Raw genomic sequence first — 16,297 nt, forward strand, 5'->3', positions numbered from 1 at the left:
AAAAATCTGTTTTAATTATTTTTTAATATTTATGTTTTAGTTATAAGTGGACACAATAACTTAATTTTATATTTATGGTGTGCTGAGAATCAAACCCAGTGCCTCACACTTGCTAGGTGAGCCCTCTACCTCTGAGCCACAACCCCAGCCCCTTTAATCAGTTTTTGTTAATGTGACTAAAATAACTAGCAATAACAAATTATAGGAAAATATATTATTTCAACTCATATTTTCAGTGGTCTCAGTCCACAGTCAGATGACTCCACTGCTCTGGGCTTCAGGTGAGCCAGAGCATCATGGTAGAATGATGTGGTTTAGGAAAACTGTTTAGCTCATGGCAGCCTGGAGGAGAGGGTGTGTAGGGGGAGGGGCAGAGAAAGAAACAGGCCAGAGACAAAATATAGCAAAAGGACACACCACAATTGATTTACATCCTTCAGCCATACCCCATTTGCCCACAGTTACCTCCCCTCACAGTATTTTTTTCACAATATTAGTCCATCAAATGGATTAATCCACTCTTTAACTTACAAATATCATAATATTATTTTTTCACCTCTGAACATTCTTGCATTTTCTAACATGAGTTTTTGGGGACATTTCATATCCAATCATAACAATCACTGTCTTAACCATCACTGTCTTAATATTTATTTGTCTATAAGAATACATTTTACTAATAAAAAAATTATGTAAATATTAGATTTTAAAACATGCTCTGCTTCAGAGGTGCTGATTTTTATTGTTTTTTATGAAAGGCTATTAAACAAAACTGTATTTCTGATCATCTGAATAGCTTTGTTTTCTAATATGTTCTCTTTGATCAGAAAAGATACATGAAGAGATCAAATAATAATATTTGAAGTGATTATAATTCATTTTGAAATTCATTTAGCTTAACTAAATTATTGTCTTGAAGTCATGTAAAATGATACAATAATTTTTATTGATGCTTATGGATTCATTTTTATTGCAAACACCTTCCTATATCTATAGTTTAAGAGTGCATAGATTGAAACATCCACAGGTTGAAAATATTAAAAAAATACATCTATATTGAAAAAAAAATAGACATTTTTGTTGTTATTTTTCCTTAGAAATATCTTAGAAGAATAGATATTTATATTGAAATGACATTGTATTATGTATTACAGGTAAACCTAGTGATTATTTAAAGCACATAAGAAGATATATATAAATTATATTCATATACTCTGCCATTTCATATAAGGGCATCAATCAAGCATGCATGTATTTGATATCCATTAGATCATGGAATAAATCCGCTTTAGATATTAAGGAATGACTATACAATATGACTTGTACAATGCCACTTTTCATTATAAAGTTGATTTATTCTAATTCTGTAGTATTAGCTAAATATTCCCATCTCATACTAAAATACTGTAGAAAAAATCAATAAAACAAAATATATAAAGATTGTTTATATATTTTATACTCAAAGCACATAGATAAAAACATTCAATTAAATCTGGTAATTTTCAAAAGAATTTCAAGATTTGAGATTTTAAAAAATATATGTTTTTGAATAATATTTCCTGGTCAAGATGTTCTATAATATAACCCTGCAGCATACATTCATATTTGAGTCATGATATTTTTGGTTCTCATTGTAATGATTCCAATCATACATATATATTTTATTTAATATTTCTTAGGGAGCTCTAGTGAGTTCCTTATACATTTAGATGTGTAAATTGAAAAAATATATACTTTTTCATCTACAAATAAAAATATATATTTTTTAAATTTTTATTATTAGTTGTTCAAATCATTACATAGTTGTTGGCATATCATATTTCATACATTTGATTCAAGTGGGTTATGAACTCCCATTTTTACCCCGTATACAGATTGAAGAATCACATCAATTACACATCCACTGTTTTACATATTGCCATACTAGTGTCTGTTGTGTTCTGTTGCCTTTCCTATCCTCTACTATGGGGAGGGGGGGAAATATATATTTTAGTTTGTAATACAGCATTATAGTTTAGAATTTTTCTAATATTAGAAAATGTATCACATTGAAGAGAAAGATTAGAAATTAATTAAATGAAATAATTTGTGTTAGATTTATCTGTATATAATTTTTGAATGATAAAAATTGTATTTGCTGTATCATGAAATGTGTACATTTGGGGTATGTTAGGATATATTTACCTTCTATTTTGAAATCTCACATGCTCTTGACTATAGAAAATTTTATTATGTTTCCATTTGGGTAGTACTAGAAAGTCACCCTTTTGCTTTTAGATGTTTCAACGTCTGCATAAACCTCTTTTCTATCCAGGATCATACCCAACTTTATTGAATTGGTTTCTCTACCACTATATTTATTCACCATCCACTACTGCTTTGAAAAACCGTTTTCTCTGCTCTGTTAATAATTAGAGGATTTTTACATCCACTTTCATGCTTCACAGAGCTATATTAGCAGCACAGTGTTATAGTTTTCAAGGTAAGGAAAATAATGAAACATTAGGACAAATATTGAATCTCAATATTGCGCTTTTGTCATTATATTTGTTGATTAATGTACCTAGCAAAACTATAAAGCCTGGAAAAATGGGAAGTGCAATAGGGATAAAATCTTGCTACAATTAGAGTAAACAAAATCTACTTTAGCACTTAGCTGCAAGATTTAAAATTACATTGACTAAATATTAATGCTTATAATGATCCACAAGAAATACAGTCTCAAAGTGTAATTAGACATATGCATTACAAAAATGTGAATGTACATATGGTTATAGAAATTAATGATCGTTTCAATGTGTACACAGTTTTTTTGGGAAAAACCAGTTGTGCCAGGTATTACCAGTTGAGTAGATAATTTGTAATTAATTACAGACACATATGGTTGTTGCTGTTCATGAACAGACAAAGTGTTTCTTTGGAAATAAAGAAGGCAAATGTTAAATTGTCTGTGACTATTAAACTCTTTATTGCCCTTTTGGAAATTAGTATATAATAATCTCCTTTTTATATGTATATTCTATATTTTATATTTGTAATATTTTACAAATTGATCATTTTGACTTTGGAAAGAACTAAAGCATGCTCCAATAGAGAAAAAAATAACTTTCCTTTGTTTCATATTTTGCCTTTTTAGAAGTAATTCCATGATGAAACTTTTTCAAAGATGTTCACTGATATTACTAAGATGTAGTGGAACTTATTGGTGAGAAGGATATAAAAATATACAGGTCATTAATTTTTTACCTATTGTGAATTAAGTTATGATTAATGCATATCTATTTTTATTTATCTTCATTTAAACAAATATCTTCTTTGTACACCTGCAATATTGATATCTTATATATTTGTTGATAAATCAAGATAATTCTCTTTCAAATCTCATTGCATTTATGTTTGCTTTGCTTTTGTTAACTTTGGACACCTTGATTATGTGGCCACAAAATACTATATCTAAAGAAATGATAAAGTAATTTTGTTCTGTTTCATTATCTCTGAGGTATTAAGTTTATATATGTTGTTCACTTAAATATATCTGCACATTTTATATATTTAATTTAGAGACAGGGTCTCACTGAGTTGCTTAGTGCCTTACTTTTGCTGAGGCTGTCTTTGAACTCTTGATCCTCCTGCCTCAGCCTACTGAGCCAATGGGATTATAGGCATGTACCACTGTGCCTGGCTTAAATGAAATTCTTATATATTTCTCTCATTAAAGAAAGCATACATTGTTCAAATTCTTCAAGTATCTCCCATTTATTCACCTAAAACTGATACTCTTTGTTTTGATTTTTAAGTGTATACTTTTCATTTCTTCATAAATTATAATAAAGTACTTATGTAAAATACAGTAAAACAAATGGACTTAAAAACAGCGTACTACAGGGACACAGCCACATCAATGTTTACAGCAGCACAATTCACAATAGACTGTGGAACCAATCTAGATGCCCTTTAATAGATGAATGGATAAAGAAAATGTGATATGTATACACAACAGAATATTATTCATTATTAAAAGAAAATAAAATCATGGCGTTTGCAGGTAATAGATGGAGTTAGAGAAGATAATGCTAAGTGAAGTTAGCCAATTCCAAAAAACCAAATGCTGAATGTTTTCTCTGATATAAGGAGGTTGATTCATAGGGGGGTATGGAGCGGGAGCATGAGAATAATAGACAAACTGTAGATAGGACAGAGGGGTAAGAGGGGAAGAGAGGGTATGGGGTTAGAAATGATGGTGAAATGTGATGGAAATCATTATCCAAAATACATGTATAAAGACACAAATAGGTGTGAATATATTTTGAATACAACCAAAAAAAATTAACTAATTAAATAAAAAATTAAGTAAAATACCTGTTGTTTTAGAATCTTTATTTTGTTCTTAATAGATTATTGTTTCAGCTCATGTTTATAATGCTAATTTCAATTCTGTTTTTAGAGAAGACTCTAATATTCAAACTTTTAATTTGTCTTCATTTTTGTTTTGATTCCATGCATTACATTGAGTGAAAGGATATGTTAATTGTGATTCATATTAATAATGTGTGCCTTAAGTGCCACTTTGTTTGTTGTGAAAAACAAATACTACAGATGAACTCTATTAATTTTATGCAGTTAGAAAATAAAATAATTTCAAAAAGGTGGAAATATTTTAGACTTAAAATGGAATCACATTTGCTACTTGATTATTACTTATACTTTCACACTTGAAAACTAATGTTTGGTGTGATCTCTCTCAATCCTCCCCACTAAGATATGAGTATAAAAAAATTATTCAGGTTTAATCATGGTAATATCAAAATCTTTTATAAGAAAGTTATTTTAAAACTAAAATTAAGATAAATAAATGCACATCAGATTAAAAATCACTGATCTCAATATTCAGTGGTTTTGGTTAAATATTAGTTTTAATGATTTAGCTTATGCTATATTATACTATAGTATATTTAGTATCAGATTCCCATTTTCCAAATTTCAAATATTTATGTAATAAAAGAGAAAATAACCAGTATTTTTATGAAATGACCATAAAATTGAACTTATAGAATACGCATTATGGAATAAATAGTCACTTGTAGGCTGTTTCACACATAAACTCCTATAACATTGATCACAGAGTAGGTTTTTAGTTCATAAACTCATACATAAGAAAATTTTATCTGTTCACAATGCCTCACAATGTTTTCTATGTTCTCTAATTTAAATTAATGCATGAACTTATTTTGGTGTAATTAATATTTGCCTTCTCTCTCTTTTAGTATTTCTTGTCTGCACATTAAATTTCTTTATTCTCTTAATCTACTCTTTCTTTTAACTTCTTTCCTTCCTTTCATCTTTCTTACTCTTTAAATAAGCATTCCCTTTTTGTTTCTTTGTCTTTTTGTTTTGTGAGGATTGAACTCAGAACCTCATACATGGCTAAATGCTTTATCACTGAGTCACTTTCTGAACCCTCTGAATTTCTTATTATTTTAAATAACATGTAATTCTAAAGAATATATGAATTGAAGAAGAATGGAAATAAAACATTTTTTTTCTGTTTTGGATAAAATAACTTTGTCAATGTTAATAATGTGACATGATTTGAAGACATAAAAAATACACAAAAATAAAATATTGCTGTGGAATATACAAATGTTTTCTTTCATTTTCTCTGAAATATAGGAAAATAAATTATAGACAGTGTTGCATCTATGGTGTAAAATTTACCTCTATCCAGAAATCTAATTTTGTATATTTTACTACATATTAGAAAGATACAATTATCCCAGATATAAATATAGCTATATATGTGCCTTTATTGTATTATGTATATAATTCTATATTTTAGCAAATACTGACATATGGAAACAGAACAATAAAATTGACCTACATGTTAAAATGAATTATTTAAAAAAATGTTTAATAGCAAAGAATACATATAGGTTAAATAGCAAACAATGAATGAAGATGTAAGATTTACCAAGATCATGGAAGACCATGCTCAAAATATTCTCTTGTTCTATCATAAGACAGGAAAAAAAAAATAGTAAAATTTATAAAACTCTTATTCTAACAAATAATATAATGCAAATAGATCAACTCGAAGTATCAAAATGTAATTACATATTATTTGAAATATAGCAACTAATATTTTATGTTTTAAATATCTCTTTACAATTTCTGTTCTTCTTTTTCATTATTAGGTCTTGTATAATTATTTATCCTGTTAAAAATAATGTATTTAAATTTCCATATGTTTAATTATTGATGACTGTTCAAAAATCTTATTGATTTTTACTTATTAAATGTATATTCATCCACATTTTAAAATTTTATATAATTAACATTTTTAAATAATTTTCGTTTGTAGAGACATTGTAAAGTTAATATAGAGATTTGCAGAGAACCTGCTAACCAGTTTCTCCTACTTTTAATCTTATAATTAATAAAACACAACTGATATAATTATTATATCAACATTGACAGATCACTTTTCATTCAATTACAGATATTATTCAAATCCCTTGATTCCCCTCACCTGCTTAATATCTCTTTTCTGTTCCAAAATCTCCTCTAGGACACTACTGTCATTGGTCACCATATTTCATTAGGGTGCTCTTTGCTGTGACAGTTTCTCAAATTTACTTAGGATTCATTGATCTTCATAATTTTAAGGAACACAGGCCAAGTGTTTTACAGAAAATTCCTGCTTTTCAACATAAATTATGCCTTTAAACATGATTAAAGGGGTTTTATGTGTTCCTGACAGAAATACAACAGAAGTGAAGTGGTGTTGACACATTTACCAAGGTACACACAAGCAATATGAGTTACAAATCTTGACACTGAACTTGTTCATCTGTATGAGACAGAGCATGGCATGCTTTTCCCCTTATCACATTCTTCTCTCCCCCATTCTATACTGTCCTCATAGGAAGAAATATCTACAGACCACATTTATGGAGTGAGGATTACAGTGCACCTTTAGAAGGACAGGGAATGTGCAAAAGGTGTTTGTTTGGAATTCTTAAGTATGAGAAATCGTGTCTTGTATATTCAATCACATATGTATATAATTTGGGACTTATGGATATTTGTTTTATATTTTGAGCTATAAACCAGCACTAATTTGTTTATAAAACTGTAATAATTTTAGACTTTGAGAGATCTTTCAGAGGCTCCTTGTGCTGATTTGATACACTGTTACACACGATTTGATTGTTTTTGAGCAATTTTTTTTTCCTTTCTGAAACTAAAATGAGTCTGAGATTTTCCAGACTCATACTTGTATTTGCTATTCTACTATAGAAGATATTTTTTCTCTAAGAAGTCCTGGTTCAGTCTATTGGCAAATGATACTTCAAATAAAGACATGGCTAATAAGTGTACTCATTGTTACAGAGCTGCTTTCGTTTCAAGCCCTCTCAACTAATAGATAAGATAAATATACGTGTGCATGCTGACTCTCATATGCACATATGTTAATAAACATCTCTACATATAATTATCTGTATTATTAGCCATGATTTCATACTAATTTCTCCAAGTCTAATACATTACCATATAAATCATTCCAGCCTTCTCTTTCTCATGTGTGAATTCCCACTCAAATCATGATAAATATGTCTCTCACCATCCAACATTCATTACTTTGATCAACTCCAATACACATGCATAAGAGTATCAAACATTTTTAACCATATTCTTTGTAATACAACTTTGGAACTTGCATATAGATTTTGTGAAATTATATTTAACCCAGCAGCTTTTCTATCCACTGACTTCATTCGTGAAGTTTTATGTGTTTTTAGCGTTTTTTGGTCATAGTCGGCATTCTCTCCTGGGAATTTCTCTAATTCCTAAATGGGTTAAAACAATTGTATACATTAAGTTTAATTCTTTTTGCTGTAAATATTTTGGAAAATACACTATGTTGTGTTTTCACAATTATAATATATAAAATAATTTTACAATACTAAAAAATAAATTCCCTCTCATCTATTCAGTCATTTTCTTCCCCATCTCAAACCCACTGAAACCAATATATTTTCACCAGCTTTGTACTTTGCTTACCCAGGATGTCATGTAATTGGGATCATGAACTATGCTTTTCCACAGTAGCTTCTTGAATTTAGCACTATGCATTTTAGATCAATTCATTTTTGTGACTTAAGAGCTCATTTTTTATTGAGGGAAATGTAGTGTATGTAATATTTATCATATTAACTATTTGTATGTATACAATTAAATACCATCAAGGACATTTAAAATTCAGTAGTATTAAATAATGTTCATGACCTCTCTATTCAGCTTTCCTCGTTATGATTTTGCTACATATCAAATTTTCTGTGAGGGTTACCATAACCACCTATTAAAATATCCAACCATTAGAGTTTTTCACATCAAAAACATTTCTGTAAAACTCTTTTTCTTTTATCCTTCCCACTCAGAACCTTGTAACATATTAAACAATTTACTTGTTTTTCTTTCTTCTTATTTTGATTGCCAAAATTAACAACAGAAAGGGAGAGACAGTTTAACACAGGCACAAATGTACTCAACTTGCATCAGTTGTACTTTAAGTTCAACTTCCCAGAACAGATCAGTTCTAGGTTCCAGGACATATCAGAAAATTGAAAATACCCAATTTGAAAAGCAAACTATTGTTAGAATCTGTAAACAAGTCAGGATGGCGCCTGGCATTTTGCCAGAGGGAGTGGTTTGTGAAGTAACACCAGAGAGCCAATAAGTGTGGAGGTTCCTTATTGGTTGACTGGTGTATCTAGTTTATGCTAATTAAGATAAGCTGTGTGGAATGTATATATACCCCTCCTGTCCTACAATAAACGGCTCCTACTCCTGCTGTATCAATTTACACAAGTTGTTCGTCACCCCCCAGCTATTTTGCCCAGCCAGCCAGGCTGCGGCAGATGGTGGCCCCTACGGGGAGCCCCGGGACACTCGGGGGTAAGTGACGAGACAAAAAAAGTTGCCCATCCATAGATAGGACGGGAACAAATCTGCTCATCCCTAGACAAATAGGGCGAGAGGAAAAATGGCTATTTCGAGGAAATGGAGAAGATTGATACAGTATGTTTGTGTCTTGTTTTGTCTTGAAATGTTGTATTGTCTTTGTGATGAAAATATGGAAGGGGTGAAAAGTAAATTACTAAGGGAAGAAGGCACCCCAGTGGAACCAAGAGCAGTTAGGGCATGTGTTGATGAAAGCCCAGGAACTCTAGTCAGAAAGAAAAAGAAAGTTCAGAGGAGGAAGGTTAATCAGGAAAAAAAGTTACATCAAAAGGCTATTACTGAATACTTTTCCTTACTGGAGGGTGTGTGAATCAGCACCGTGGTTGCCATGTGCGCGAGACAGTCATAAGGCAACAAGGGCTTTCCAAGTGACAGCAGCCGGCTCTTCCCCGCCCCCTGCCCAGGGAGCGATGCCACTGAGAGATCCCAAATCCAAACCTGACCTGGAGGCACAGTCTTGCAGGCTCTTGGTCCCTGTGCCCAGTAGCAGTTTGAGTCTGGGACTCTCCCCAGGACCATCTGGGGCTGCCCGGGACACTACAGCCGGCAGAAGACGCTACCGGCATCCCTGAGGTTTGGTCATTTCCAATGTCAATAACTACTAAATTGTTCAGAAGGTTGTTTTCTTAGTGTCTGCTGAAATACTACAGGATTTTCTTTAACCATCCGGAGTTCCTGCCTTCGTCCCAGTGCCGGTAAAGACGAAGGTGGAAGAATTTCCAGTGTTGCTGAGAACTGGACGAGACTTGGGATCAAGCTAGCTGCCTGCAGAACTTACCTGGACTGTGATTTAAACTAGCTTCCTACAGAACTTACCTGGACTGTGAACTTACATGGACTGTGATTTACCTGGACTGTGAGTTAATCTATTAAGACACTGCTTTACCTGGACTGAGACAACAAACTAATCTACAACAAATTGTAACTCCAGTATCTTTGCAAACGGTGTCATTGCTGGTATAATTTTCCCAAGGGCTTCTTGCATGGAGCCATCAATTGGCTTTGTATTGTGGCATTTTGTATCCTCCCCTTCTGCTTGTAGCAGATTATTTATGGTGTTTCTGTAAAAACCACTATGGTCATTATTTAAATTAAACAAAAGGGGGAAATGTTAGAGTCTGCAAGCAAGTCAGGATGGCACCTGGCATTTTGCCAGGGGAATGTTAGAGTCTGTAAACAAGTCAGGATGGCTCCTGCGCCTGACATTTTACCAGAGGGAGTGGTTTGTGAAGTAACACCAGCGAACCATTAAGTGTGGAGGTTCCTTATTGGTTGACTGCTGTATCTATTGAATTGTCAATGAACTTATTCCTCTTTCTCTCCTCAAAGATACATGATAATCATAAATTTTATTGAATTGTGATCTGAGAATACTATTATTTTTCTTTAGATATATTTTCATGCTTAATGGACAATTTTTTTTGCTAAAATAATGTGTGTTTTCTACTATGGAAAATGTTTAACATCTATTTTTTGAGTTCCAAGCTTGCTTATTGCAGTCTAGTCCTAATTTCCTTGCTAAATTTTGTCCTTATTTCAACGCATAATTCTTAATAATTTTTTATTTATTTCTTCATTATGAAATTGTTAACTATTTGACTCCTAAGGCGGTCTCAATTTTTCCCATATAAAACTAAAAACTCATTTTAGGTGAATAATATTAATTATTCAAATTATTTGCCTTTTTAGCAATTTTCGAATGTATCTTTGAGTCATGTCTTTTACTGTTATTCGATATTTACCAATATATACACTTAATCACATTTTAGCTTTTGTCTATAAACTATTTTGTTAACTTTTCAAATTTTTATTAAGTCCATATGTATTCAAAAATATACTGCCTTTTCTGCTAATTAATGTGCTTCTGTAAATTTCATGTTTGGAGGAGATAATAGAATACAAGTTGTGTCTTACATAGTATCTAGTTGCAAAAAGTCATATTAGTAAAAATTACTCTTGGAAAGTCTATATGTTGTTTCTAAATATGAGACTAAAATTTTACTTCTTAAAGTCTATTTCATGCAGCTTGATTCAAGCATAATATTTTATAGCAAATAATTTGTATGAAATAGGCATATTTTGTTTACAAGCCATATAATATAAACTATAATGTTCAGAGTCATATTTATGGAGGTAACATCATCACAGTATGTGAGCAGATAGAAATAAGACTCTGGGTGAAAAGAAGATTTAAATCTTTAAGAGTCTCATTTCATGTTTATTCCAGAATATATGGTTATGTATCATGATAGAGTTTAGAATTACATTTGTTAGTATACATTTTGCTTTATATGTTTATTTTTTGTGTGGTGCTGGGGATTGAAACCCAGGGCCTTATGCATTCAAGCAAGTATTCTATCAACTGAGATATATCCCCAGCCCCATTTATTTTATTCTGACTCTACCAAATTTTACAAAATGCATGTAATTAAGTTTTCTTAATTTATCTATTTTTACATTAGAATATAAAAATGTATCTTTCCATATTTTAAAAGTCAGCATACTACATTAAACATTCATATATTTTAATGTTTTATTAGTCCATTATAGTTACATGTAATAATGGGATTCATTTTAACATATTTGTACATGCATATATAATTTTCTAAATTCAATACCCAGTACTTCCTTCTTTCCTCCTCCCCTCCCTCTTCCTGATTGCCTTTATCTATACCATTGGTCATGTTTCCATTTGTTTATTTATTTATTTTAATTGGTGCATTATACATATACATAAAAGTGGAATTCATTGTGATATATTCATGCATGCACAAATCATAATTTGTTCAAATCCATTCTGCAATTTCTCTTCTTTACCACAACTCCTTTCTTCCCTCAGTCTCCTTTCTCTGCTTCACCTTTTCTTTCTATTTTCATGAGATCAAAGGAAAATTATTTTAATAATAAGTATCCAAATATAGCCATATTTTAAGGAAATTTAGAAAATTTGCATAAATCAAGATGCTACAAATGTGTTTGTTGACTTGTAGTTCTATTGATTTTAATATTTTTATTCAAACAATATAACTACATCAACAATATAATTGCCAGATATTTATTTTTTTCTCATTGCCCTATCTCTGAACAAAAATAATAATCCCTGTTAAGTATATTGAGAGTATGCAATTAAATTTTTTTTCGTTTTCAAAATCAGACTATCCTCTGTATTTTTGAACCACCTGATAAGGTTTTTTTATTCTGAGACATTGAAAGTACTAACTAAATAATCCCACTATATTTCACCCATAAATGTTCTTTAATTGCTACCAAAAAAAAGTAATAGTAATGAGCTAAAATCTATGATACTATTGTGGATAAAAATTTCCATATGAATTATTTCACAGCAAATGTTCAGTTCTATAATAAGTTCTGATTGTAATAATTAAAGTCTGACACCTATACTATTCACAGGGACAAATTGCAAATTACCATTATCTGCTTTCTTACTAGTTTACAGTTATTATGTAATTATAATTTTACAACCCCACTAAACAAAAAAGTTTTACAAATATTTCCAGAAATCATAGGAAAGGACAATGCACATTATTTGAGCTACCAATAGAATGTGCAATATAAATATTATAAAATTCTTAACTTTTTAAAATAAATTAAATATTTCAATTTCTTTCCCCTGAGTAGTTAAAGACAATCACTATTTAGCTAACTGGTATAGCATACATAACCAGCACATCATACTACCACCTCTCCAATGTGTATGGAGTTGGGGAAAAGTAGAGCAGAACTCTTAATTCTTCCACTGAAGATCAAGTAAGAACTTGCCCTTTTCTCTGAAATATTGATAACACATAGGTAAAAAATTCTTGCTAATAAATATTTGCAATTCATATCCTTTAATCTCAAGAAGACATGAAATTCAAAAAGAAAAGAAATACTTGTTTAAGATTTCTTATCATGCGCAGGACAATTTTTTTTTCAGTATATATCCATGGCCATTTCAAACTATTCACTTCGTCAATCCCCTTAACACCTGCAAAAGTCTTAGAGGATACCCTTGAATATTTTTTTGAACCTCTATTCTCTGTTTTCATAAAGACTCCACATAAAAAATAAGCAGCTGTTATCTAATGTGGAGTAAAATTTTTACAAATGTTATATTTATTGTTTTTAAAATAGGCAGCCAGACATGAGGGACAAAAATGTACAACACAGATTTTAAGTAAACTAAGGAAAAAGATCACAAAATGTATTTGCAAATACCTGTATTTTATACTTATCCTGTCTTTCAAACCATACATGTATGAGATTTACACTTAAAATCAAACCAATGGGCATTAGGGTTACTATCAAAGTATAATGAAGCACCAAAATGCATTGTGTGAGATCCAAAACACCTGCTCATATAACAATGAGATGATCATATAAAGTATGTATAGTTTGAAAATTACTAGAATTATAGGAAATTCTTATCACATAAAACCATTATGTCTGAAGCCATAGAAATACTTATTATAATTTAATATTTACACATTGTATCTATGTATTCCTATAAAGTACCTATAGAGATATGAAATTATTATATTTAAATACAAATAAATCAATTGAAAAAGGAAACATGTATACAGAAGCCTGAAAGCAGAAGGGCAATAATATGTTCAATAGTTTTATGGCTTCTCATTCCAGAAGATATTGAGAGGAAACCTGAACATAATAATAATAGTTGGGCCCTCTACCACCGGAAGAATAGAGAGTCATCAATATGTTAGATATCAGTGGATAGTTTTGTTTAATATACAGGCATCACACAGAGGTCTCATAATGAAATGGAATAGTAAATGAGTATATAAGAAGACTTTGATTTTTTAAAAATTCTCTTCCAATATTAACTTGTTTGAACTATTTCAAACAGAATGACATTAAATTAATATACAATTCCCTGATATTCTTTCAGTTTTTTTTTTCTTTTTTTCAGTGACTACATAAAGGCAACATGCCTATAGACCTTTTTCAAAATAGCATATTTCTTCAGTGAGGATATAAAGTAGAATATTAAGTGTGTGTAACTATTTCATATTAGTGTTAATCAAACTGATTTTTACTATGCATTAGCAAAACAACATTCTAAGTTTACAGATTGAACAGGAAACTTACTTTTTAAAGAATATATTAAAACAGAACAGAACACAGTGAGACAAAATACAACTGGTCACAGTGCAGCAAACTATAAAACACCTCTGGAAATTAAACATTTGCATGAACTGCATATATTGCAGCAAGTTGTACAGGGAATGGTGTAAGTGTGCAATCATAGAAAAGCAAATTGGATGATATAAAGCTTTTTCCTGTGACATCTCATCTTTTTTACAACACAACACTCTTGCATGAGGTCCTATTAGACTCCAAGTACATTCAACAGATGAAGGCAGATGCAGCTATGAGTCCATGTGTGGTCAGTGGAACAGCCTCCCAGACAAGGCACAGATTTAAAACTAAAAAACATAGGAGAAACATTGTGAATATTTCACTTATGATGGCAAATATGCTTTATAGGTAAAAATGACTTCATATATCTGGAACTCCATTGAATCTTTTCAATTTTTCTTCGAAAACAAAGTGGAAAGCTGTATTTTAAATAAGGTAGCCATGGTAGGTAGTATTAATAACAATAATCTTTCAAATACTAATGGAAATTATTCTTACAGAATATTCTATTTTGGTAATTTATTTTTAAATATTTTTATTAATTTTATTTACTTTATGAGATTAACTACAAAAGTGTGTTTTCTATAGAGGAAAAGTTTAAACAGATGATATAAATTTTATAAAATAAATGAATCATTTCAAAAAAATTGTGTCTTAAATACAGCAATATTCTGCAAATAATAATCACTTATTTCAGATTAAAAATAAAATATAACAGCAATACTAACCCTGAAGTTGTGTTATTGTAATTTCTGTAATCAGTATGCTCTCTTCAACATATTATAGTTATATAAAGAAGATAGTGTAACTGGGGCATTTGTGTTTAAATCTTGCTTTGTATGAAGATTATTTTAGATATTTTAAATTCTTTGCTATATTAAATGTGTTGGAAAATATAATTTTCTATGCATAGCTTCAAATTTATTCTGAAAATACCAGATGGGAACATGACAGAAGAATTTCAGCACCAGCTGGAGAAGTTTGCATTGGCCAAATTTGGGACAATTTGAGCATCAGAAAGAATAATGATATTGATGGAATACAACATACTGAATTAAAAGTTTACAAACACAACTTCTTTGTTATATCTAATAATAATAGTATATTATTCTTTCAAAATGTTCAACAAGTCTGAATTCTAAATAATAGAGCTCCAAATTTGGAAAAATAGACACTATGTCTGATTCATGAGATACTTCCAGCAATACATCCTGTTTGTGGCCCTTTATTTACCTGCATGCAATCTCTTACCTATAAGGAAAATCTTACAAGTTTAAACAGTTAACCTAAAGCATATTGTCCTGAATTACTTCAAAATAATACACAAAAACATATACAAAGTGCTGTGGTATGTTTATATGTACACATAGCATATTTTGTTAGGTTCATTTCACATTCCCATCTTTTTTCAGTCTCTCTTCCCACTATCTGAATCTTTTTTTTTCCTAGTCCACTGATCTTCCCTTTATCTTCATTATATCTGACTACCACTCTTTTTCATTTTGCTCTATGTTCTTTGTATGAGAGAAAATATTCCACCTTTGATTTTCTGAGTGTAGTTTACTCACTAGGCATAACGTTCTCCATTTCCATCCATTTACCATCAACTAAAATAAACATACTGTAGTGGGTACAGCTAAATCAATGTTTATAGTAGCACAGTTCTCAATAGTCAATTTATGGAATTAGTCTAGGTGCCACTCAATAAAGGAATGAATTAAGAAAATGTGGTATGTATTCACAATGGAGTTTTACTCAGCCATAATGAAGAATGAAAGTAAGTCAATGACACTTTTTAAGATTAAAAAGAGACAGAATCCTGAGAATAAATTTTGGTGCTAATTTTAAATGTGTGAGCTTGGGATCTTCATTTTTAATCTTTAAATTAGAGATGATTATTTTAACTAACTCAATGGGATTTCTGAAGAAGAATAAATGGGTTAAAACCTTTTGAAACTAAGACTAGGGCATAGTATGTGATAAATCCTTAATAGTTCTTTAACAGACAAACTAATCTAATAATGATTATATAATGGCATTTATGTACCAGCCACATTTGGCTGTTAAAATCTCTACACATTTCCATATATATAATCCTTCTCTTCAATGCTTTTAT

This window comes from Marmota monax, unplaced genomic scaffold, assembly GCF_021218885.2.
Source record: "Marmota monax isolate L192 unplaced genomic scaffold, Marmota_monax_Labrador192_F-V1.1 WCK01_AAM20220418_F8-fsc00240, whole genome shotgun sequence".
Taxonomy (NCBI): Eukaryota; Metazoa; Chordata; class Mammalia; order Rodentia; family Sciuridae; genus Marmota; species Marmota monax.